Genomic DNA, 27,109 nt, shown 5'->3' with positions numbered 1-27,109 from the left:
GACCTTGGGGATCAATCTCAATGGATTTCATCGTGGATCTACCTCCATCTAAAAAGATGACTGTGATTCTCGTTGTGGTAGACCGACTCACAAAGATGGCCCATTTCATCCCAACTAAAAGAATTCCTACTGCGGAACAAACTGCTGAGTTAATGATCAAAGAGGTTTTTAAGCTGCATGGGACTCCTGATAATGTAGTCTCCAACAGAGGGGTGCAGTTCACATCGAAATTCTGGAAAAGCTTCTGTACAGCCCTGGGAGTCACTGTGAATCTTTCTACGTCTTTCCATCCGCAATCAAATGGCCAGACGGAGAGGACGAACCAGACTCTCGAGCAATACCTCCGCTGCTTCATTTCATATCTTCAAGATGATTGGGTGGACTATTTACCAACAGCGGAATTTGCCTATAACAACGCTAAACACAGCTCTACAGCCCAAAGTCCTTTTTATGCTAACTATGGCTTGCATCCAGTATGTATTCCTAATCTTCCTTTTGAAACTTCTACCCCTGCTGTTGCTGACCGACTCAACAGATTAAAGGAATCCCAGGAGAAATTAATTGAGATATTGCAAAAGGCCCAAGAAGACTATAAAAAAGCAGCAAATAAACACCGTAGAGAACCTCCTAATCTGCACGTGGGTGACAAGGTTTGGTTGTCCACTAAAAACCTAAAAACACACGTGCCATCTTCTAAATTGGGACAAAAATTCATAGGACCCTTCCAAATTGCTGCACAAATTAACAAAGTTGCTTTCCGGTTGGAACTTCCCAGCAGTCTTAAGATTCACCCAGTGTTTCATGTATCTCTGCTCAAACCATTCTGTGAAAATCCATTTCCAGGAAGAACTCAGCCTCCTCCTCCACCTGAAAGGGTCCATGGCGAGGAAGAATTTATTGTGGAGAAGATTCTGGACTCTAGGAGAATCCGAGGTAACCTGCAGTATCTTGTGCAATGGAAGGGTTACGGACCAGAAGAAAACTCATGGGAACCGGAGGAAAATGTTCATGCTCCTAGGCTAACAAGAATCTTCCATCAGAGGTATCCAGATAAACCAGCCCCTGAGATGTCCAGAGGCCATCCTGGAAGGAGGGGAGTACTGTCAGGAATGGAACCTGGAACCTCTTGTCTGCTGGCCAGCAGCTCAGCCATCTGAGCTATGCGGCTGCTTGGAAGATCCCATGTGAAACCAGATACCAGTGATTCTTGTTCTTGATCAGCTCCACCCTGTGCTCTCCTAATTGGCCCATTGATTGCTAATTGCCCACCCTATATAACCTCAGCCGGTACACTTCCTCATTGCGTGATTATTGTGCTTCCAGCCTGTAGTAAAGCTCCTTCTCCTGCTGCTGCTGCAGCTGCTCCATCTGCTAAGTATCGCTGACTCCGTGTACCGACTTCTGGCTTTTCCTCTGACTTCGTTATCTGCCTGCTCCATTGCTAAAGTATTGCTTATCCGGTGTACTGACTTTCGGCTTCACCTGACTATGCTTCCTGCCTTGCTCCCTCTAGTGGTTGCAATAACACTGGCTCCAACCTGAACCAGATCGTGACACAAAGAGAAGTCCGGCTTGTTTAGTGACTGCATGTTAAAGCTGTGTACTATGAAGTGCTATGGACTATGTGTAGGGTCGGTGATATATAACATGGCCTACAGAGGTTTAGGAGTGTTTAATAAACCGCATGGACAGTTTGAGTGGAAAAAACGTTCCTGTGTGCCTTAATCCCGCTGCCAAGCGAGTGTCCCCCCACACATGCAGTAAGCGCCATCTTACAATACTCACCTTCATACTCTTCAGAACAAATATTCTTCTATATTTTTCTTTCTTTGGGTTTATTCATATTTATGTGGGTGCATATCCGGTATTCTATCTACTACAATTTGGCTCTGGTAATATGTTGGGTTTTTTTTTTCTGGCAGACACTTGTTTGTCAGTCTAGATGGATGTTGGGAGAAAAGAAAGATCTTGCTGTGCATTTAGGAAGAGGGTCCACTAGTGATGAGATAACGTGTTCTGATGGACTCGTTACTTGGAGAGCATTAGCCGGTATTTGGACGGAATGCTCCTATTCCCGCCCCCCCGTGCTTGGCGCTTGTGACTCAGCCAATAAGCATGCAGGGATCGCCGGCCAGTCACTGTAATGTCATAGCCATCTTGGTAGTTGCATTAATGAGATTAGCCGTATTACTCCATCAGGGGTTATAAAAGAACAGGTGGTACCAGGTTCAGCACTCTGACACCATTGCACAGCTCAGGGACAGTAGTGATTGGAGGGCGAGAGTGCTTGTCCGGGCCTGAGTGTGCACAGTAGAGCAAGTCTGAGTCCCTCTAGTGTTGTTCCTTGTGCTGATGCTGAACCATGATACTAACAGTCCTTCTAAGGGCTCATCCTTTGCTTTGTCTGTTTCTAACTTTCTATGCGATACATTCTGCATTTAACCCATGGACAGTTGCAGGAATAGGGAGAGTGGCAGAATAAAGTCTATAGGCAGGGCGCAGGGTTTCACAGCTCGTTGCATATTTTATATGAATACAGTGGGTATGGAAAGTATTCAGACCCCTTTACATTTTTCACTCAATTCATTGAAGGAGTAGAACCATCTTAAAGAGGATCAAAAGGAAATGGATGGCATGTGACTTAAATATGGGTGTCTGAGCAAAGGGGCTGAATACTTATGACCATGGGATATTTCAGGTTTTCTTTTTTAATAAATTTCTGGGTTTTTTTTCAGTCAAGATGGGGTGCAGAGTGGACATTAATGAGGAAAAAATGAACTTTTTTGAATTCACCAAATGGCTGCAATGAAACAAAGAGTGAAAAATGTAACGGGGTCTGAATACTTTCCAAACCTTTCCAAACCCACTGTATTCATATAATATATATATGGATCTATTGGGGATTTCATCCTTCACGTCACTCGGAGATTTAGATGGAAACCCCAGAGTAAGTGCTCAGCGTAGAGCGCCGGATAACTGTGATCCCAAATGTTATGTAAAATGTTCCCAATAAAAGCTTCAACTCAATCCAAAAAAAAGCAAGTCCTCCCTCAGATCTGTCATCTGTTGACATGAATATGGGAGGCTTCCGGTTACTGGAAAGGCTCTAGAAAAGCGAAATGGCTCCTCACCCGCCAAAATTCAGCAAATTCTCCACTCCCAATTCCAAATGCCCCCCTCCCTTCTGAGCCCCACTGTACATAAACCACATACAGGGTCCACATGTTTGGGATTTCTGTAGTGATGAGAGCCCGCCTAACTTACAGGTGCATGTCTCCAGAAGCACGGGCTGGGCATAATGTACTGGTGACTGCAACATACTAGTCACTACAATGTACTGGTCACTACAACGTACTGCTCAATACAAAGACAGTTTGCAATTTTCTCTCAGCAACAGTCCCTTCTGAAGTCAATATTGTCACTACACCTGTAGATAAATTCCCAAAAGGTTATCATTTCCAAAATGGGGTCACTTGAGGGGGATTCTGCTTTTCTATCACTTAGAGGCTCCTTATATGGAATCCGCAAACTATTCTAGGAAAATCTGCGCTCCAGGAGGCAAATAGCGCTCCGTCCCTCCCGAGTCTCTCCATATGGCTAAGCAGTACTGAACAGCCACATATGGGGTATTTCTACATTTGGTAGAAATTGTGGGACTAATTCTGGGGCCATTTTTACCTATTTCCCAGTATAAAAATGTAAAATCTGGGGCTAACACACAATCTTGGTGGTAAAAATGTAAATGATTTTTTCCTCACTTCCTAATGGTATAACAGTCTGTGCCCCACCTGTGGTGTGAATATAATCACTGCACCCCGAGATGAATTCATTGAAAAGTTTAAGTTGTAAAATGGGGGTCACTTATGGGGGTTCTGCACTCCTGGCACCTCAGGGGCTCTGCCAGTGTAACATGGCGCCCTCAAACAAGTGCAACAAAATCTGCACTGTAATATGGCGCTACTTCCCTTCTGAGCTTTGCACTGTGCCTCAAAAATAGTTTTTGATGTCATTCGGGGTATCGGTAAACTCACGAGAAGTTGCCATAACAAATTTTGGGGTCCATTTTCTCCTGTTACCTCTATGAAAATGCAAAATATGGAACTAAAAAATATTTGTGTGTATAAATAGTGATTTTTTTATTTCCATGGCTGCACTTTATAAACTTCAGTGAAGCACCTATGGATTCAAGGTGCTCAATACACTTCTAGATAAGTTCCCAAAAGGGTCTAGTTTCCAAAATGGTATCACTTGTGGGGGGTTTCCACTGTTTAGGCACATCAGGGGCTCTCCAAACGCGACATGGCATCCGCATCCGCAAATTTTACATTCATAAAGTGAAATGGCGCTCCTTCCCTTCCGAGCCCTGTCATGCACAAACAGTGGTTTTCCCCCACATATTGGGTATCGACGTGCTCAGAAGAAATTGAACAACAAAATGTATGGCCCATTTTCTCCACTTACCCTTGCAAAAGTAAAAAAAAATAGGTCTAAAGGAACATTTTTGTGAAAGAAAAGTAAATATTTATTTTTTCCTTCCACATTCCAAAAATTCCTGTGAAGCACCTGAAGGGTCAATAAACGTCTTGAATGTCGTTTTGAACACCCTGAGGGGTGCAGTTTTTAGAATGGTGTCATTTTTGGGTATTTTCTGTCATATAGACCACTCAAAGTGACTTCAAATGTGATGTGGTCCCTAACAAAAAAAATGGTTTTGTAAATTTTGTTGAAAAAATGAGAAATCGCTGCTCAACTTTTAACCCTTATAACTTCCTAACAAAAAATTATGTTTCCAAAATTGTGCAGATGTAAAGTAAACATGTAGGAAAGGTTATTAATTAACTATTTTGTGCTATATAACTATATAACTACTGGATTATTAATGGATAGGTGTCTTATAAACGCGTCTCCATTACTAATCCATGGGCTTGATGTCACCTGACAAGACAAAGATGATGTCAACCCCCCAACCATTACCACACTTGCCACCGCTACAGGGCAAGTGGGAAAAGCGAGGCTAAGCGCCAGATTTGGTGCATCTTATGGATGAGTCATTTCTGGGGCGACTGGGAGCTGATTTTTTTAGCCTGGGGGGCAGTATGCATGGCCCCTTCCTAGGCTATTAATATCAGCCCGCAACTATCTGCATAGCCTTTGCTGGTTATTAATTATAGGGGTACCCCATGTCATTTTTTGGGGGGATCTCCCATTATTAAAAGCCAGTAAAGGCTAAGTATACAGCTGAGCTGATATTAATAGCCTGGGAAGCCCCATGGGTATTACACCCTTCCCAGGCTATAAACATCTACCCCCAGCCATCAGCTTTTCCTCTGCTGGTTATTAAAATTACACAGGAGCTCACGCAATTTTAAAAAAAAATGTTTTTCTTTTAAATTAACAGTTCCTGTCTGGTTACAGCCTATGTACATTCGTTCTGTTAAAGCTCCTACATAGGCTGGTGACTAAGTGTGTGCGTAGGTTTGTGTATTTGTGTTTACTTATCAGAGTGTGAGCGTGTGCATGTGAGCGTGTGAGTATTAGCGTGCGAGTGTGATCGTGCGAGTATGTGAGCGTGTGAGTGACCATGCGAGTGTGAGCATGTGTATGTGAGCGTGACTGTCAGCGTGTGAATGTCATCGTGTGAACGTCAGCATGAGCTTGAGTGTAAGCGTGTGGGAACATGAGTGTGAGCATGAGTGGGAGCCTGTGAGTGTGAGCATCAGCGTGTGAGTGTGAGCGTGCAAGCATGAGCGTAAGCGTGAGTGTGAGCATCAGCATGTGAGCGTGAGCATCAACGTGTGAATGTGAGCGTGAGTGTGTGTAAGTGTCAGCGTGTGAGTGCCAGTATGAGCATCAGCGTGTGAGTGTGAGCATGAGCATTAGTGCCAGCATGTGCAAGTGTCAGTGTGATACAGTGAGCAGCATCTACTAACAGAATCCTTGCTACCTGCCATCCTCGGTGACTGTCTACTTGTCAGTATAGCTTGACATTATAACTTTACAGTCGCCAACAAAATGGCTGCTCACGGTGTTCCTAATTGTCATCCTCTCATCTCCCTTAGCAAACACCTAGAAGGGGAGGAGAGGAGTGACATCACACCCATGTCAGCAGATTCAGCCCACATTTACTGCAGTGCAGTAATGTGAGCTCGTTGTACACTAAGTTTTTTGTCAAATTTCAGTAGCTGCTACCCCTAGTGTTTAAAAGTGGAAATACAAAACTTTTAAAATTATTTTTCAGATTTTACTAAATTCTAAACAAATCACAATATTTTTTAATAAAATTGAAACATTATTTATCAATTGCTGAAAAAAATTTTTTTTGATGGCACCTTCCCTTTTAAGTGGAGTAAAAGTGGGACCCCATTGTTCTCCGCAGCAATCTGGAGTCAGAGATGATTACAGAGGTCTTCACCATCCCGTTCTCCTTCCATTCAGCACTTTTTCCATCCTTTTCAACATTTTCACTGACCCCCAGACATCGTTGTAGGGTCTGCCAGAAAAATGCTCAGATTTTCCATTGACTCCCATTTTACTTGTTACTCAAAACGAGCATCCGAGCAGTTTAGTGCTCGCTCATCCCTAGAAGCCACTTATCCTTGATCCTTCCTCTTGCCTTCTAATCTGGAGACTTGAGGACACTTGGTTGGGGCCACGCCCTTGTGTTAATTTTTCATGACTTTCTGAGCATTTAGAAACAAAATCCCTGTCTGTAGATTGTGAGTTTTTTATTTTAGGACAGACTCTGGTTTGGATAAATCTAATTTTCAAGGCTGGTTAAAGGGTCACCCATCGGCATATTGAATGGTGTGAGACAGCGCTCTCTAAATAAGTGTTGGGGAACACTCACTTGGCAGCGGGATTAAGGCACACAGGAACGATTTTCCACTAAAACAGTCCATCCGGTTTATTTAGACACAGAATAAACCACATAAAGTACAGTCCATTTCAATAGCAGATACACTTGTCTGCCTTTCATACAACCCCCTTGTCCGAGGTTACCACTTTCGAGGCGCTCCGCTCCACACACTGACTTCTTGTCAGTCATGGCTTCCAGGGAAGCTGCCTTACTAGGATCACTGACCCGTACTATGACTTGCTCGACAAGCTCCAACCTGTCAGTACCAGACTGACGGTGGCTTTCCCCAACACAGATAGCCGTCATGGACTCTGCAGACACATGTCCTCCTCCATGTGCTTTCCAGGAAACCTGTCCTCTTCCAGGACCTTCCAACACAGAGACCATGGGACCAAACAACAGTCTCATTATATCCCATGAGACAGACCCATTGATGGGAGGTAGGTGGTTAGCCAGACCCACCCAGCTCTCCGGCTAACCTGCAAGCTCAGCCTTCATAAACTACTCAAGCCTCGAGGAGCTAAGGTCCCAGAGAAACATTCCAGGCTTACAGCGCAGAGGACCTCGGCCTCTGCTACACATACCGGCCATTCACATGATGCCGGTCACTGTCTCACAATGGCTACTTCAAGTGTGTGGCAATAGTGAGCAGCTTTCGTCTCGATGGAGGAGAAATCATTTGCACATAATGAAATTGAAGAACATAAAAGACTGAGTTTGCCATAAAGGGCGCAGTAGAGTGTGACGGTACCTACACTGTGCTGTTGTCTGACCACAGACCAGTCCATGATTCTCCCTGGTAATGGGATCCGGAGGCAGCTAACCCAACCCAGAACTCCTGAGCCATGAAAGACACCAGTCTCTGAAAGAAATGAGAATCAGAAACACAAGGAACGTCACAAGGACTCAAACTGGGACAACTGAGGAGCCGAATCCGAGGGATCAAAGACCGGCAGATAAACAATAATGTATAACGATCCTCATCATCACAGCAGTTGTAATAATACTGCTACCCGCTATCATCATCATGGTGGATGTGACACAGCATACATGATGGTATAATAGATAGCGGAGGAAGCGCCAGCAACAGGTGGTGCAGGTTGTCGGCCATTGTGGATAAAAATGAAACTGCAATGATTCGTAAGAGAGGTAAAATGTAGGTGGGGCACAGTGTGTACGCGGCAGTGTGTGGGGGCACAATGTGTACACGGCAGTGTGTGGGGGGCACAACGTGTGCGCGGCAGTGTAGGGGGGCACAGTGTGTACGCGGCAGTGTGTGGGGGGCACAACGTGTGCGCGGCAGTGTGTGTGGGCACAATGTGTACGCGGCAGTGTGTGGGGGCACAATGTGTACACGGCAGTGTGTGGGGGGCACAACGTGTGCGCGGCAGTGTAGGGGGGCACAGTGTGTACGTGGCAATGTGTGTAGGCACAATGTGTACGCAGCAGTGTGTGGGGGCACAATGTGTACGCGGCAGTGTGTGGGGGGCACAACGTGTGCGCGGCAGTGTAGGGGGGCACAACATGTACGCGGCAGTGTGTGGGGGCACAATGTGTACGCGGCAGTGTGTGGGGGGCACAACGTGTGCGCGGCAGTGTAGGGGGGCACAGTGTGTACGTGGCAATGTGTGTAGGCACAATGTGTACGCAGCAGTGTGTGGGGGCACAATGTGTACGCGGCAGTGTAGGGGGGCACAACGTGTGCGCGGCAGTGTGTGTGGGCACAATGTGTACGCGGCAGTGTGTGGGGGCACAATGTGTACGCGGCAGTGTGTGGGGGCACAATGTGTACACGGCAGTGTGTGGGGGCACAATGTGTACACGGCAGTGTGTGGGGGGCACAACGTGTGCGCGGCAGTGTAGGGGGGCACAGTGTGTACGTGGCAATGTGTGTAGACACAATGTGTACGCAGCAGTGTGTGGGGGCACAATGTGTACGCGGCAGTGTGTGGGGGGCACAACGTGTGCGCGGCAGTGTAGGGGGGCACAACATGTACGCGGCAGTGTGTGGGGGCACAATGTGTACGCGGCAGTGTGTGGGGGGCACAACGTGTGCGCGGCAGTGTAGGGGGGCACAGTGTGTACGTGGCAATGTGTGTAGGCACAATGTGTACGCAGCAGTGTGTGGGGGCACAATGTGTACGCGGCAGTGTGTGGGGGGCACAACGTGTGCGCGGCAGTGTAGGGGGGCACAACATGTACGCGGCAGTGTGTGGGGGCACAATGTGTACGCGGCAGTGTGTGGGGGGCACAACGTGTGCGCAGCAGTGTAGGGGGGCACAGTGTGTACGTGGCAATGTGGGGGGCACAATGTGTACGCAGCAGTGTGTGGGGGCACAATGTGTACGCGGCAGTGTGTGGGGGGCACAACGTGTGCGCGGCAGTGTAGGGGGGCACAGTGTGTACGTGGCAATGTGGGGGGGCACAATGTGTACGCAGCAGTGTGTGGGGGGCACAATGTGTACGCGGCAGTGTGTGGGGGGCACAATGTGTACGCGGCAGTGTGTGGGGGGCACAACGTGTGCGCGGCAGTGTAGGGGGGCACAGTGTGTACGTGGCAATGTGGGGGGGGCACAATGTGTACGCAGCAGTGTGTGGGGGGCATAATGTGTACGCGGCAGTGTGTGGGGGGCACAACGTGTGCGCGGCAGTGTAGGGGGGCACAGTGTGTACGTGGCAATGTGTGTAGGCACAATGTGTACGCAGCAGTGTGTGGGGGCACAATGTGTACGCGGCAGTGTAGGGGGGCACAACGTGTGCGCGGCAGTGTGTGTGGGCACAATGTGTACGCGGCAGTGTGTGGGGGCACAATGTGTACGCGGCAGTGTGTGGGGGCACAATGTGTACACGGCAGTGTGTGGGGGGCACAACGTGTGCGCGGCAGTGTAGGGGGGCACAGTGTGTACGTGGCAATGTGTGTAGACACAATGTGTACGCGGCAGTGTGTGGGGGCACAATGTGTACGCGGCAGTGTGTGGGGGGCACAACGTGTGCGCGGCAGTGTAGGGGGGCACAACATGTACGCGGCAGTGTGTGGGGGCACAATGTGTACGCGGCAGTGTGTGGGGGGCACAACGTGTGCGCGGCAGTGTAGGGGGGCACAGTGTGTACGTGGCAATGTGTGTAGGCACAATGTGTACGCAGCAGTGTGTGGGGGCACAATGTGTACGCGGCAGTGTGTGGGGGGCACAACGTGTGCGCGGCAGTGTAGGGGGGCACAACATGTACGCGGCAGTGTGTGTGGGCACAATGTGTACGCGGCAGTGTGTGGGGGGCACAACGTGTGCGCGGCAGTGTAGGGGGGCACAGTGTGTACGTGGCAATGTGGGGGGGCACAATGTGTACGCAGCAGTGTGTGGGGGCACAATGTGTACGCGGCAGTGTGTGGGGGGCACAACGTGTGCGCGGCAGTGTAGGGGGGCACAGTGTGTACGTGGCAATGTGGGGGGGCACAATGTGTACGCAGCAGTGTGTGGGGGGCACAATGTGTACGCGGCAGTGTGTGGGGGGCACAACGTGTGCGCGGCAGTGTAGGGGGGCACAGTGTGTACGTGGCAATGTGTGTAGGCACAATGTGAACACAGCAGTGTGTGGGGGCACAATGTGTACGCGGCAGTGTGTGGGAGGCACAATGTGTACGCGGCACTGTGTGGGGGGCACAACATGTACGCGGCAGTGTGGGGGGGCACAATGTGTACGCAGCAGTGTGTGTAGGCACAATGTGTATGCGGCAGTGTGTGGGGGGCACAATGTGTACGCGGCAGTGTGTTTGGGCACAATGTGTACGCGGCAGTGTGTGGGGGGCACAATGTGTACGCGGCTTTATGTGGGGGCACAGTGTATATGCGGCAGTGTGTGGGGGCACAGTGTGTACGCGGCAGTGTGTGGGAGGCACAATGTGTATGTTGCAGTGTGTGGGGGGCACAATGTGTGCGCGGCAGTGTGGGGGGCACAATGTGTGCGTGGCAGTGTGGGGGGGCACAGTGTGTACGCGGCAGTGTATGGGAGGCACAATGTGTACGCGGCAGTGTGTGGGGGGCACTATGTGTGCGCGGCAGTGTGGGGGGCACAATGTGCGCGCGGCAGTGTGGGGGGGCACAGTGTGTACGCGGCAATGTGTGGAGGCACAATGTGTACGCAGCAGTGTGTGAGGGCACAATGTGTACGCAGCAGTGTGTGTAGGCACAATGTTTATGCGGCAGTGTGTGGAGGCACAATGTGTATGCGGCAGTGTGTGAGGAGACAATGTGCATGCGGCAGTGTGTGGGGGCACAATGTGTACGCGGCAGTGTGTGGGGGCACAATGTGTACGCGGCAGTGTGTGGAGGCACAATGTGTATGCGGCAGTGTGTGGGGGCACAATGTGTATGCAGCAGTGTGTGTAGGCATAATGTGTATGCGGCAGTGTGTGAGGGCACAATGTGTACGCGGCAATGTGTGGAGGCACAATGTGTAAGCGGCAATGTGTGGTGGGCACAATGTGTGCGCGGCAGTGTGGAGGGCACAAAGTGTACGCGGCAGTGTGGAGGGGCACAGTGTGTACGCGGCAATGTGTGTAGGCACAATGTTTATGCGGCAGTGTGTGAGGGAACAATGTGTACGCGGCAATGTGTGGAGGCACAATGTGTATGCGGCAATGTGTGGTGGGCACAATGTGTGCGCGGCAGTGTGGAGGGCACAATGTGTGCGCGGCAGTGTGGAGGGGCACAGTGTGAACGCGGCAATGTGTGTAGGCACAATGTTTATGCGGCAGTGTGTGAGGGAACAATGTGTATGCGGCAGTGTGTGAGGGCACAATGTCTACGTGGCAGTGTGTGAGGGCACAATGTCTACGCGGCAGTGTATGAGGGCACAATGTCTACGTGGCAGTGTGTGAGGGCACAATGTCTACGCGGCAGTGTGTGAGGGCACAATGTCTACGCGGCAGTGTGTGAGGGCACAATGTCTACGTGGCAGTGTGTGAGGGCACAATGTGTACGCGGCAATGTGTGTAGGCACAATGTGTATGCGGCAGTGTGTGGGGGGCAAAATGTGTACGCAGCAGTGTGTATGGGCACAATGTGTACGCGGCAGTGTGTGTGGGCACAATGTGAACGCAGCAGTGTGTGTGGGCACAATGTGTACGCGGCAGTGTGGGGGGGGGGGCACAGTGTGTACGCGGCAGTGTGGGGGCACAATGTGTATGCGTCAGTGTGTGGGGGGAAAAATGTGTATGCGGCAGTGTGTGTGGGCACAATGTGTACGCGGCAGTGTGTGTGGGCACAATGTGTACGCGGCAGTGTGTGTGGGCACAATGTGTATGCGACATTGTGTAGGGCGCACAACGTGTACGCGGCAGTGTGTGGGGGGCACAATGTGTACGCGGCAGTGTGTGGAGGCACAATGTGTACGCAGCAGTGTGTGTAGGCACAATGTGTATGCGGCAGTGTGGGGGCACAATGTGTACGCGGCAGTGTGTGGGGGCACAATGTGTACGCAGCAGTGTGAGTAGGCACAATGTGTATGCGGCAGTGTGTGGGGGGTAAAATGTGTACGCGGCAGTGTGTGGGGGCACAATGTGTACGCGGCAGTGCGTGGGGGCACAATGTGTTGCGGCAGTGTGTGGGGGCACAATGTGTACGCAGCAGTGTGTGTAGGCACAATGTGTATGTGGCAGTGTGTGGGGGGCAAAATGTGTACGCGGCAGTGTTTGTGGGCACAATGTGTACGCGGCAGTGTGTGGGGGCACAATGTGTACGCAGCAGTGTGTGGGCACAATGTGTACGCGGCAGTGTGTGTGGGCACAATGTGTACGCGGCAGTGTGTGTGGGCACAATTTGTACACGGCAGTGTGTGGGAGGCACAATGTGTACGCGGATTTATGTGGGGGCACAGTGTATACACGGCAGTGTGTGGGGGCACAGTGTGTGCGCGGCAGTGTGGGGGGGCACAATGTATACGCGGCACTGTGTGGGGGGCACAATGTATACGCGGCAGTGTGTGGGGACCCAATGTGTACGAGGCAGTGTGTGGGGAGCACAATGTGTAAGCGGCAGTGTGTGGGGGCACAATGTGAACGCGGCAGTGTGTGGGAGGCACAACGTGTACGTGGCAGTGTGTGGGGGGCACAATGTATATGCGGTACTGTGTGGGGGGCACAATGTACATGCGGCAGTGTGGTGGGCACAGTACATACGCGGCAGTGTGGGGGGCACAATGTGTAGGCGGCAGTGGGGGGGGCACAATGTATACGCGGCACTGTGTGGGGGCACAATGTATACGCAGCAGTGTGGGAGGCACAGTACATACGCGGCAGTGTGTGGGGGCACAATGTGTACGCGGCAGTGTATGGGGGCACAATGTGTACGCGGCAGTGTGTGGGGGACACAATGTGTACGAGGCAGTGTGTGGGGAGCACAATGTGTAAGCGGCAGTGTCTGGGGGCACAATGTGAACGCGGCAGTGTGTGTGGGGCACAACGTGCACGTGGCAGTGTGTGGGGGGCACAATGTATACGCGGTACTGTGTGGGGGGCACAATGTATATGCGGCAGTGTTGGGGGCACAGTACATACGCGCCAGAGTGTGTGGCGGCACAATGTGTATGCGGCAGTGTGTCGAGGGGACAATGTGAACACGGCAATGTGTGGGGGCACAATGTGTACACGGCGGTGTGTGGGGGGCACAATGTGTACGCGGCAGTGTGGGGGGCACAATGTATACGCGGCACTGTGTGGGGGGCACAGTGTATACGCGGCAGTGTGTGGGGGCACAGTGTGTACGCAGCAGTGTGGGGGGCACAGTACATACGCGGCAGTGTGTGGGGGCACAATGTGTACGCGGCGGTGTGTAGGGAGCACAATGTGTACGCGTCAGTGTGTGGGGGCACAATGTGTACGCAGCAGTGTGTGGGGGGCACAAAGTGTACGCAGCAGTGTGTGGTGGGCACAATGTATACACGGCACTGTGTGGGGGGCACAATGTACATGCGGCAGTGTGAGGGGCACAGTACATACGCGGCAGTGTGGGGGGCACAATGTGTACGCGGCAGAGTGTCGAGGGCACAATGTGTATGCGGCAGTGTGTGGGAGGCACAATGTGTACGTGGCAGTGTGTGGGGGGCACAATGTGTGCGTGGCAGTTTGGGGGGGCACAGTGTGTACGCGGCAATGTGTGGAGGCACAATGTGTATGCAGCAGTGTGTGTAGGCACAATGTGTACGCGGCAGTGTGTGGGGGCACAATGTGTACGCGGCAGTGTGTGGGGGCACAATGTGTACGCGGCAGTGTGTGTGGGCACAATGAGTATGCGGCAGTGTGTGGGGGGGCAAAATGTGTACGAGGCAGTGTTTGTGGGCACAATGTGTATGCGGCAGTGTGTGGGGGCACAATGTGTACGCGGCAGTGTGTGTGGGCACAATGTGTACGCGGCAGTGTGTGTGGGCACAATGTGTACGCGGCAGTGTGTGTGGGCACAATGTGTATGCGGTAGTGTGTGTGGGCACAATGTGTACGCGGCAGTGTGTGTGGGCACAACGTGTACGCTGCAGTGTGTGGGGGCACAATGTGTACGCGGCTTTATGTGGGGGCACAGTGTATACGCGGCAGTGTGTGGGGGCACAGTGTGTACGCGGCTTTATGTGGGGGCACAGTGTATACGTGGCAGTGTGTGGGGACACAATGTATACGCGGCACTGTGTGGGGGGTTCAATGTATACGCGGCAGTGTGTGGGGGCACAATGTGTACGAGGCAGTGTGTGGGGAGCACAATGTGTAAGCGGCAGTGTGTGGGGGCACAATGTGAACGCGGCAGTGTGTGGGAGGCACAACGTGTACGTGGCAGTGTGTGGGGGGCACAATGTATATGCGGTACTGTGTGGGGGGCACAATGTATATGCGGCAGTGTGGGGGGCACAGTACATACGCGGCAGAGTGTGTGGCGGCACAATGTGTATGCGGCAGTGTGTCGAGGGCACAATTTGTACACGGCAGTGTGTGGGGGGCAAAATGTGTACGTGGCATTGTGTGGGGGGCACAATGTGTACACGGCGGTGTGTGGGGGGCACAATGTGTATGCGGCAGTGTGGGAGCACAATGTATACGCGGCACTGTGTGGGGGGCACAATGTGTACGCGGCAGTGTGAAGGCACAGTGTATACGCGGTAGTGTGTGGGACACAATGTGTACGCGGCAGTGTGTGGGGGCACAATGTGTACGTGGCAGTGTGTGGGGAGTATAATGTGTACACGGCAGTGTGTGTGGGCACAATGCGTACGCGGCAGTGTTTTGGGGGCACAGTGTGTACGCGGCACTGTGTGGGGGGCACAATGTGTACGCGGCAGTGTGAAGGCACAGTGTATACGCGGTAGTGTGTGGGGGGCACAATGTGTATGCGACAATGTGTGGTGGCACAATGTGTACGCGGCAGTGTGTTGGGGGACAATGTGTACGCGGCAGTGTGTGTGGGCACAATGCATACTCGGCAGTGTTTTGGGGGCACAGTGTGTACGCGGCAGTGTGTGGGGGCACAATGTGTACGCGGCAGTGTGTGTGGGCACAATGTGTACGCGGCAGTGTGTGTGGGCACAATGTGTACACAGCAGTGTGTGTGGGCACAATGTGTACGCGGCAGTGTGGGGGCACAATGTGTACGCGGCAGTGTGTGGGGGCACAATGTGTACGAAGCAGTGTGTGGGGGCACAATGTGTATGCGGCATTGTGTGGGGGGCAAAATGTGTACGCGGCAGTGTGTGTGGGCACAATGTGTACGCGGCAGTGTGTGGGGGCACAATGTGTATGCGGCAGTGTGTGGGCACAATGTGAACGCAGCAGTGTGTGTGGGCACAATGTGTACGTGGCAGTGTGGGGGGGCACAGTGTGTACGCGGCAGTGTGGGGGCACAATGTGTACGCGGCAGTGTGTGGGGGCACAATGTTTACGGAGCAGTGTGTGTAGGCACAATGTGTATGCGGCAGTGTGTGGGGCAAAATGTGTACGCGGCAGTGTGTGGGCACAATGTGTACGCGGCAGTGTGTGTGGGCACAATGTGTACGCGGCAGTGTGTGTGGGCACAATGTGTACGCGGCAGTGTGTGTGGGCACAATGTGTATGCAGCAGTGTGTAGGGGGCACAATTTGTACGCTGCAGTGTGGGGGGGCACAGTGTGTACGCGGCAGTGTGGGGGCACAATGTGTATGCGGCAGTGTGTGGGGGCACAATGTTTACGCAGCAGTGTGTGTAGGCACAATGTGTATGCGGCAGTGTGTGTGGGGCAAAATGTGTACGCGGCAGTGTGTGTGGGCACAATGTGTACGCGGCAGTGTGTGTGGGCACAATGTGTACGCGGCAGTGTGTGTGGGCACAATGTGTACGCGGCAGTGTGTGTGGGCACAATGTGTACGCGGCAGTGTGTGTGGGCACAATGTGTACGCGGCAGTGTGTGTGGGCACAATGTGTACGCGGCAGTGTGTGGGGGCACAATGTGAACGCGGCAGTGTGTGGGAGGCACAACGTGTACGTGGCAGTGTGTGGGGGGCACAATGTATATGCGGTACTGTGTGGGGGGCACAATGTACATGTGACAGTGTGTGGGGCACAGTACATACGCGGCAGTGGGGGGGCACAATGTATACATGGCACTGTGTGGGGGCACAATGTATACGCAGCAGTGTGTGGGAGGCACAGTACATACGCGGCAGTGTGTGGGGGCACAATGTGTACGCGGCAGTGTTTGGGGGGCACAATGTGTACCAGGCAGTGTGTGGGGAGCACAGTGTGTAAGCGGCAGTGTCTGGGGGCACAATGTGAACGCGGCAGTGTGTGTGTGGCACAATGTATACGCGGTACTGTGTGGGGGGCACAATGAATATGCGGCAGTGTGGGGGGCACAGTACATACGCGCCAGAGTGTGTGGTGGCACAATGTGTATGCGGCAGTGTGTCGAGGGCACAGTGTGAACACGGCAATGTGTGGGGGGCACAATGTGTACACGGCGGTGTGTGTGGGGCACAATGTGTACGCGGCAGTGTGGGGGGCACAATGTATACGCGGCACTGTGTGGGGGGCACAGTGTATACGCGGCAGTGTGTGGGGGCACAGTGTGTACGCAGCAGTGTGGGGGGCACAGTACATACGCGGCAGTGTGTGGGGGCACAATGTGTACGCGTCAGTGTTTGGGGGGCACAATGTGTACCAGGCAGTGTGTGGGGAGCACAGTGTGTAAGCGGCAGTGTCTGGGGGCACAATGTGAACGCGGCAGTGTGTGTGTGGCACAATGTATACGCGGTACTGTGTGGGGGGCACAATGTATATGCGGCAGTGTGGGGGGCACAGTACATACGCGCCAGAGTGTGTGGTGGCACAATGTGTATGCAGCAGTGTGTCGAGGGCACAGTGTGAACACGGCAATGTGTGGGGGGCACAATGTGTACACGGCGGTGTGTGTGGGGCACAATGTGTACGCGGCAGTGTGGGGGGCACAATGTATACGCGGCACTGTGTGGGGGGCACAGTGTATACGCGGCAGTGTGTGGGGGCACAGTGTGTACGCAGCAGTGTGGGGGGCACAGTACATACGCGGCAGTGTGTGGGGGCACAATGTGTACGCGTCAGTGTGTGGGGGGCACAATGTGTACGCGGCAGTGTGTAGAGAGCACAATGTGTACGCGGCAGTGTGTGGGGGCACAATGTGTACGCGGCAGTGTGTGGGGGGCACAATGTGTACGCAGCAGTGTGTGGTGGGCACAATGTATACACGGCACTGTGTGGGGGGCACAATGTACATGCGGCAGTGTGAGGGGCACAGTACATACGCGGCAGTGTGGGGGGCACAATGTGTATGCGGCAGTGTGTGGTGTGCACAATGTATACACGGCACTGTGTGGGGGGCACAATGTACATGCGGCAGTGTGGGGGGGCACAGTACATATGCCGCAGTGTGTGGGGGCACAATGTGTACGTGGCAGAGTGTCGAGGGTACAATGTGTACGCGGCAGTGTGTGGGAGGCACAATGTGTACGTGGCAGTGTGTGGGGGGCACAATGTGTGCGCGGCAGATTGGGGGGGGCACAGTGTGTACGCGGCAATGTGTGGAGGCACAATGTGTATGCAGCAGTGTGTGTAGGCACAATGTGTACGCGGCAGTGTGTAGGGGCACAATGTGTATGCGGCAGTGTGTGGGGGCACAATGTGTACGCGGCAGTGTGTGTGGGCACAATGTGTTCGCAGCAGTGTGTGTAGGCACAATGTGTATGCGGCAGGGAGTGGGGGGCAAAATGTGTACGCGGCAGTGTGTGGGGGCACAATGTGTACGCGGCAGTGTGTGTGGGCACAATGTGTACGCGGCAGTGTGTGTGGGCACAATGTGTACGCGGCAGTGTGTGTAGGCACAATGTGTATGCGGCACTGTGTAGGGGGCACAACGTGTACGCTGCAGTGTGTGGGTGCACAATGTGTACGCGGCTTTATGTGGGGGCACAACGTGTACGCTGCAGTGTGTGGGGGCACAATGTGTACGCGGCTTTATGTGGGGGCACAGTGTATGCGCGGCAGTGTGTGGGGGCACAGTGTGTACGCGGCAGTGTGGGGGGGCACAATGTATACGCGAAACTGTGTGGGGGGCACAATGTATACGCGGCAGTGTGTGGGGGCACAATGTGAACGCAGCAGTGTGTGGGAGGCACAACGTGTACGTGGCAGTGTGTGGGGCGCACAATGCATACGCGGTACTGTGTGGGGGGCACAATGTATATGCGGCAGTGTGGTTGGCACAGTACATACACGGCAGAGTGTGTGGCGGCACAATGTGTATGCGGCAGTGTGTCGAGGGCACAATGTGTACACGGCAGTGTGTGTGGGGCACAATGTGTACGTGGCAGTGTGTGGGGGGCACAATGTGTACACGGCGGTGTGTGGGGGGCACAATGTGTATGCGGCAGTGTGTAGGGGCACAATGTGTACGCGGCAGTGTGGGGGGGGCACAGTGTGTACGCGGCAGTGTGGGGGCACAATGTGTACGCGGCAGTGTGTGCGGGCACAATGTTTACGCAGCAGTGTGTGTAGGCACAATGTGTACGCGGCAGTGTGTGTGGGCACAATGTGTATGCGGCAGTGTGTGTGGGCACAATGTGTACGCGCAGTGTGTGTGGGCACAATGTGTATGCGGCAGTGTGTGGGGGGCAAAATGTGTACGCGGCAGTGTGTGGGCACAATGTGTACGCGGCAGTGTGTGTGGGCACAATGTGTACGCGGCAGTGTGTGTGGGCACAATGTGTACGCGGCAGTGTGTGGGCACAATGTGTACGCGGCAGTGTGTGTGGGCACAATGTGTACGCGGCAGTGTGTGTGGGCACAATGTGTACGCGGCAGTGTGTGGGGGCACAGTGTTTACGCAGCAGTGTGTGTAGGCACAATGTGTATGCGGCAGTGTGTGGGGGGCAAAATGTGTACACGGCAGTGTGTGGGCACAATGTGTATGCGGCAGTGTGTGTGGGCACAATGTGTACGCGGCAGTGTGTTGGGGCACAATGTGTACGCCTCAGTGTGTGTAGGCACAATGTGTATGCGGCAGTGTGGGGGCACAATGTGTACGCGGCAGTGTGTGGGGGCACAATGTGTACGCAGCAGTGTGTGTAGGCACAATGTGTATGCGGCAGTGTGTGGGGGGGCAAAATGTGTACGCGGCAGTGTGTAGGGGCACAATGTGTTGCGGCAGTGTGTGTAGGCACAATGTGTATGCGGCAGTGTGTGGGAGGCAAAATGTGTGCGCGGCAGTGTTTGTGGGCACAATGTGTACGCGGCAGTGTGTGGGGGCACAATGTGTACGCGGAAGTGTGTGGGGGCACAATGTGTACGCGGCAGTGTGTGTGGGCACAATGTGTACGTGGCAGTGTGTGTGGGCACAATGTGTACGCGGCAGTGTGTGTGGACACAACGTGTACGCGGCAGTGTGTGGGGAGCACAATGTGTACGCGGCTTTATGTGGGGGCACAGTGTATACGCGGCAGTGTGTGGGGGCACAGTGTGTACGCGGCAGTGTGGGGGGGCACAATGTGTACGAGGCAGTGTGTGGGGAGCACAATGTGTAAGCGGCAGTGTGTGGGGGCACAATGTGAACGCGGCAGTGTGTGGGAGGCACAACATGTACGTGGCAGTGTGTGGGGGCACAATGTATATGCGGTACTGTGTGGGGGCACAATGTACATGCGACAGTGTGGGGGGCACAGTACATACGCGGCAGTGTGGGGGGCACAATGTGTATGCGGCAGTGGGGGGGCACAATGTATACACGGCACTGTGTGGGGGCACAATGTATACGCAGCAGTGTGTGGGAGGCACAGTACATGCGCGGCAGTGTTTGGGGGGCTCAATGTGTACGAGGCAGTGTGTGGGGAGCACAATGTGTAAGCGGCAGTGTCTGGGGGCACAATGTGAACGCGGCAGTGTGTGTGTGGCACAATGTATACGGGGTACTGTGTGGGGGGCACAATGTATATGCGGCAGTGTGGGGGGCACAGTACATACGCGCCAGAGTGTGTGGCGGCACAATGTGTATGCGGCAGTGTGTCGAGGGCACAGTGTGAACACGGCAATGTGTGGGGGGCACAATGTGTACACGGCGGTGTGTGTGGGGCACAATGTGTACGCGGCAGTGTGGGGGGCACAATGTATACGCGGCACTGTGTATACGCGGCAGTTTATGGGGGCACAGTGTGTACGCAGTAGTGTGGGGGGCACAGTACATACACGGCAGTGTGTGGGGGCACAATGTGTACGCGGCAGTGTGTGGGGGGCACAATGTGTACGCGGCAGTGTGTAGGGAGCACAATGTGTACGCGGCAGTGTGTGGGGGCACAAAGTATACGCGGCAGTGTGTGGGGGGCACAACGTGTACGCAGCAGTGTGTGGTGGGCACAATGTATACACGGCACTGTGTGGGGGGCACAATGTACATGCGGCAGTGTGGGGGGCACAGTACATACACGGCAGTGTGGGTGGCACAATGTGTATGCGGCAGTGTGTGGTGGGCACAATGTATACACGGCACTGTGTGGGGGGCACAATGCACATGCGGCAGTGTGGGGGGGCACAGTACATATGCGGCAGTGTGTGGGGGCACAATGTGTACGCGGCAGAGTGTCGAGGGCACAATGTGTACGCGGCAGTGTGTGGGAGGCACAATGTGTACGTGGCAGTGTGTGGGGGGCACAATGTGTATGCGGCAGTGTGTGGAGGCACAATGTGTATGCAGCAGTGTGTGTAGGCACAATGTGTACGCGGCAGTGTGTAGGGGCACAATGTGTATGCGGCAGTGTGTGGGGGCACAATGTGTACGCGGCAGTGTTGTGTGGGCACAATGTGTTCACAGCAGTGTGTGTAGGCACAATGTGTATGCGGCAGGGAGTGGGGGGCAAAATGTGTACCCGGCAGTGTGTGGGGGCACAATGTGTACGCGGCAGTGTGTGGGGGCACAATGTGTATGCGGCAGTGTGTGGGCACAATGTGTACGCGGCAGTGTGTGTGGGCACAATGTGTACACGGCAGTGTATGTAGGCACAATGTGTATGCGGCACTGTGTAGGGGGCACAACGTGTACGCTGCAGTGTGTGGGTGCACAATGTGTACGCGGCTTTATGTGGGGGCACAACGTGTACGCTGCAGTGTGTGGGGGCACAATGTGTACGCGGCTTTATGTGGGGGCACAGTGTATGCGCGGCAGTGTGTGGGGGCACAGTGTGTACGCGGCCGTGTGGGGGGGCACAATGTATACGCGGCACTGTGTGGGGGGCACAATGTATACGCGGCAGTGTGTGGGGGCACAATGTGTTAGCGGCAGTGTGTGGGGGCACAATGTGAACGCAGCAGTCTGTGGGAGGCACAACGTGTACGGTGCAGTGTGTGGGGGGCACAATGCATACGCGGTACTGTGTGGGGGGCACAATGTATATGCGGCAGTGTGGGGGGCACAGTACATACGCGGCAGAGTGTGTGGCGGCACAATGTATATGCGGCAGTGTGTCGAGGGCACAATGTGTACACGGCAGTGTGTGTGGGGCACAATGTGTATGTGGCAGTGTGTGGGGGGCACAATGTGTACACGGCGGTGTGTGGGGGGCACAATGTGTACGCGGCAGTGTGGGGGGCACAATGTATACGCGGCACTGTGTGGGGGGCACAATGTGTACGCGGCAGTGTGAAGGCACAGTGTATACGCGGTAGTGTGTGGGACACAATGTGTACGCGGCAGTGTGTGGGGGCACAATGTGTACACGGCAGTGTGTGGGGGGCACAATGTGTACGCGGCAGTGTGTGGGGGCACAATGTGTACGTGGCAGTGTGTGTGGAGCATAATGTGTACACGGCAGTGTGTGGGGCCACAATGTGTACACGACAGTGTATGGGGGGCACAATCTGTATGCGACAATGTGTGGGGGCACAATGTGTACGCGGCAGTGTGTGGGGGCACAATGTGTACGCGGCAGTGTGTGTGGGCACAATGCGTACGCGGCAGTGTTTTGGGGGCACAGTGTGTACGCGGCAGTGTGTGGGGGCACAATGTGTACGCGGCAGTGTGGGTGGGCACAATGTGTACACGGCAGTGTGTGGGGGCACAATGTGTACGCGGCAGTGTGTGTGGGCACAATGTGTACACGGCAGTGTGGGTGGGCACAATGTGTACACGGCAGTGTGTGTGGGCACAATGTGTACGCGGCAGTGTGTGTGGGCACAATGTGTATGCGGCAGTGTGTGGAGGCACAATGTGTACGCGGCAGTGTGTGGGGGCACAATGTGTACGCGGCAGTGTGTGTAGGCACAATGTGTACGTGGCAGTGTGGGTGGGCACAATGTGTACGCGGCAGTGTGTGGGGGCACACTGTGTACACGGCGGTGTGTGGGGGGCACAATGTGTACGAGGCAGTGTGGGGGGCACAATGTATACGCGGCACTGTGGCGGGGCACAATGTGTTCGCGGCAGTGTGCAGGCACAGTGTATACGCGGTAGTGTGTGGGGGGCACAATGTGTACATGGCAGTGTGTGGGGGGCACAATGTGTACGCGGCAGTGTGTGGGGGCACAATGTGTACGTGGCAGTGTGTGGGGAGCATAATGTGTACACGGCAGTGTGTGGGGCCACAATGTGTACGCGACAATATATGGGGGGCACAATGTATATGCGACAATGTGTGGGGGCACAATGTGTACGCGGCAGTGTGTGGGGGCACAATGTGTACACGGCAGTGTGTGTGGGCACAATGCGTATGCGGCAGTGTGTGTGGGCACAATGTGTTCACGGCAGTGTGGGTGGGCACAATGTGTACGCGTCAGTGTGTGTGGGCACAATGTGTACGCGGCAGTGTGTGTGGGCACAATGTGTTCACGGCAGTGTGGGTGGGCACAATGTGTACGCGTCAGTGTGTGTGGGCACAATGTGTACGCGGCAGTGTGTGTGGGCACAATGTGTATGCGGCAGTGTGTGGAGGCACAATGTGTACGCGGCAGTGTGTGGGGGCACAATGTGTACGCGGCAGTGTGTGGGGGCACAATGTGTACGCGGCAGTGTGTGTAGGCACAATGTGTACGCGGCAGTGTGGTTGGGCACAATGTGTATGCGTCAGTGTGTGTGGGCACAATGTGTACGCGGCAGTGTGTGTGGGCACAATGTGTACGCAGCAGTGTGGAGGGGCACAATGTGTACGCAGCAGTGTGGAGGGGCACAATGTGTACACGGCAGTGTGTGTGGGCACAATGTGTACGTGGCAGTGTGTGGGGGCACAATTTGTACGTGGCAGTGTTTGGGGGGCACAAATTGTACGCGGCAGTGTGTGGCGCACAACGTGTACGCGGCAGTGTGTGGGGGCACAATGTGCATGCGGCAGTGTGTGGGGGCACAATGTGTACGTGGCAGTGTGTGGGGCGCAATGTGTACGCGGTAGTGTGTGGGGCACACTTTAAGTTGGCATACTATAAGTGTCTGCTGTTTTTTTAAATTTTTGGAGGATTTTAGACCTCTTTTGTGGCTTCACATATAGGGGGCACTGTATATGGGGCACATACAGGTGGCTCTGTATATGGGGCACATATGGGGGCACTGTATATGGGGCACATGCAGGTGGCTCTGTATATGGGGCACATATGGGGGCACTGTATATGGGGCACATGCAGGTGGCTCTGTATATGGGGCACATATAGGGGGCACTGTATATGGGGCACATATAGGGGGCACTGTATATGGGGCACATATAGGGGGCACTGTAAAGAGAAGAACACTGAACAGCTATTCATGGTCATAGATGTTATCGGTAACAGCCCAAATTCCCGTAATATACCCAGGGAGGAATATTTCTAGATTTTGCTTTTTATGGCTTTAGTCAGAGCCACTACTCAGGATGATTTGGTCCCTTACGCATCAGACACCCTTCACTGACCGGTAATAGTCCATTGTCTATGGTGGCCAGTTGTGCGCCCATCTGGCTGCAGTTTTTCTGACTTTCATCTCTGGTTTTCTTGTTTTCAGCAAAAAAATAACATTTATCCTTAATTTGAATCCATAGATGTGGACACGGCTGGCAGCGCTCTACGGAGACAGAAGACACGTATGACTGCTGAGAACACATCATGGTCTGGAAAGATGGACGCCTAGATCATTAGACATCACATTCCCCAGAGTGTCTAGGGACATTTTACATGCTTCCCAAAATCCACAAGTCTGGAAATCCAGGAAGACCAATTATTTCGTGTGTGGGCACCCTCACTGAGCAGGTATCTGGATGGGTAGAGGGTATTCTTAAACTACTGGTGAAGGATACAACTAGCTACATTCAGGACACAACTGACCTATTGAATAGACTAGCAGCAATAGGTCCTCTACCAGAAGGAACCATCCTGGCCACCATGGATGTGGAATCTTTGTACTCTAATATCCCACACCAGGATGGATTAAATGCCTGCAAATTCTTCATGGAAAACACAGGGACTGATGCTGATGCTGTGGTGAAACTTATAAAATTCATCCTCACCCACAATTACTTTGAATTTGACAACAAGATCTATCTACAAGAGACTGGCACAGCTATGGGAAGTAAAATGGCTCCACAGTATGCAAATCTTTTCATGGCCAAGCTTGAAAGCGACTTTTTGCCCTCATGCCCCATCAGGCCCCTGGCCTACTACCACTTCATTGATGATATTTTAATCATCTGGACGAAGTCTGAGCAACAGCTAAAGACGTTCCACGAACAGTTTAATCAATTTCATCCCACCATCAATTTAACACTCAACTACTCCAGCACTGAGATTAACTTTTTGGACACCATCATTAAGCTAAAAAACAATGAAATAGAGACATCCCTGTATCAGAAGCCAATCGACCGTCCAACAAACCTTAAATGGGACAGTTTCCATCCAAAACACATAAAGAACTCTATTATCTATAGCCAAGCCATCAGATACAATCGTATATGTTCCAACCCCATGGATAGAGACAAACACCTTGGTCGCCTCAAAAAGACCTTTTTGAATCAGGGCTACCATCCAAGAACAATTGAAAACCAAATTACAAGAGCCACCAGAATGACAAGGAATCACCTGCTACATTACAAAGCTAAAGAAGAAAATAACCGGGTGCCTCTAGTGGTCACCTACAACCCAAATCTGGAGGTGCTAAGGGGAGCTGCACGGAAATTACAACCTTTACTACAAAAAGATGCCCGATTACAATCCATTTTTCCAGACCCCCCACTGCTGTGTTTTAGGCAGCCCCCAAATCTATGAATCCTCATTGTCAGAAGCTCCCTGTCCTCTCCAACAGCTGCAGGAACCTTTCCTTGCAACCAGAAAAAATGTAAAACTTGTCCATCTATAATGACCACGGACAAGATAAAGATCCCCAACTCACATCAGGACTACAAGATCCCAGGTACTTTCAGCTGCATCACATCTAATGGGGTGTACTTAATTATTTGTACTAAATGTCCAACTGGGGGTCTGTATGTGGTGGAGAGAGGGCAAAAGCTTAGAACAAGGATGAATGCTCATCGTCACACAATAAGAGAAAAAAGAATGGATCTACCTGTGGCCAAACATTTCTGTATCCCTGATCACAGCAGCATGGATATGAAATTACTGGTATTGAAAGGTAACTTCACATCTCAGAGAGAGAGACGAGTTTGGGAGTATAAATTTATGACGACCTTTGACACTCTCAGTGCTGGAATGAATGTGTCGCATGGATTTATGTCTTTTTACATCAACTAAGGAATTTGCTTTCAAGACCTGGTGGGGGCATCACAACACATTACGAGACCCCAATCAGAGGACAATAAAACATCCGGACTCCTTATCTATGTACTGGTCCAATATTTATGTTTCTCCCTCTCCCATACTGATAGTTCTGCTTCACGTCAGTTGTCTTATCCATTGCATTTTTTCTGTGTTGTATTGGGCATAAATATGTGATTCTTCAGATGTTGTTTTAGTCTAGCCTGATGAAGAGACCTGAGTAGTCTGGAAAGCTGCAATGTGTTACCATCTTTTCAGTTAGCCATTAAAAGGTATCAACTACTGAGGACTCTCAATCCTGAATATTTTTTTACAGCAGGATGAAGATAGGAAGGAAAGACGACCAAGCGAAACAAGGTGACGAACCTGGAGAGATGAACAGACGAGGAAAACAGAGGGAAGAGAAGAAAGAACAGAGATAAACAGAGGGAAGAGAAGAAAGAGAACAGAGATGAACAGACGAGGAAAACAGAAGAGAGGAAAGAGAACAGATGAGCGGACGAGGAAAACAGAAGAGAGGAAAGAGAACAGAGATGAGCGGACGAGGAAAACAAAGGAGGAAAGAGAACAGATGAGCGGACGAGGAAAACAGGGAAGAGAAGAAAGAACAGAGATGAGCGGATGAGGAAAACAGAGGGAAGAGAAGAAAGAGAGCAGAGATGAGCAAACGAGGAAAACAGAAGAGAGGAAAGAGAACAGAGATGAGCAAACAAGGAAAACAGAGGGAAGAGAAGAAAGAACAGAGATGAGCGGATGAGGAAATCAGAGGGAAGAGAAGAAAGAGAACAGAGATGAGCGGATGAGGAAATCAGAGGGAAGAGAAGAAAGAGAACAGAGATGAACAGACGAGGAAAACAGAAGATAGGAAAGAGAACAGATGAGCGGACAAGGAAAACAGAGGGAAGAGAAGAAAGAACAGAGATGAGCAAACGAGGAAAACAGGGAAGTGAAGAAAGAACAGAGATAAACAGAGGGAAGAGAAGAAAGAACAGAGATAAACA

The sequence above is a fragment of the Dendrobates tinctorius genome, unplaced genomic scaffold, assembly GCF_039654945.1.
Source record: "Dendrobates tinctorius isolate UK_male_01 unplaced genomic scaffold, ASM3965494v1 ptg000342l, whole genome shotgun sequence".
In the NCBI taxonomy this organism is placed as follows: domain Eukaryota; kingdom Metazoa; phylum Chordata; class Amphibia; order Anura; family Dendrobatidae; genus Dendrobates; species Dendrobates tinctorius.
This window is presented reverse-complemented; position numbering follows the sequence as displayed.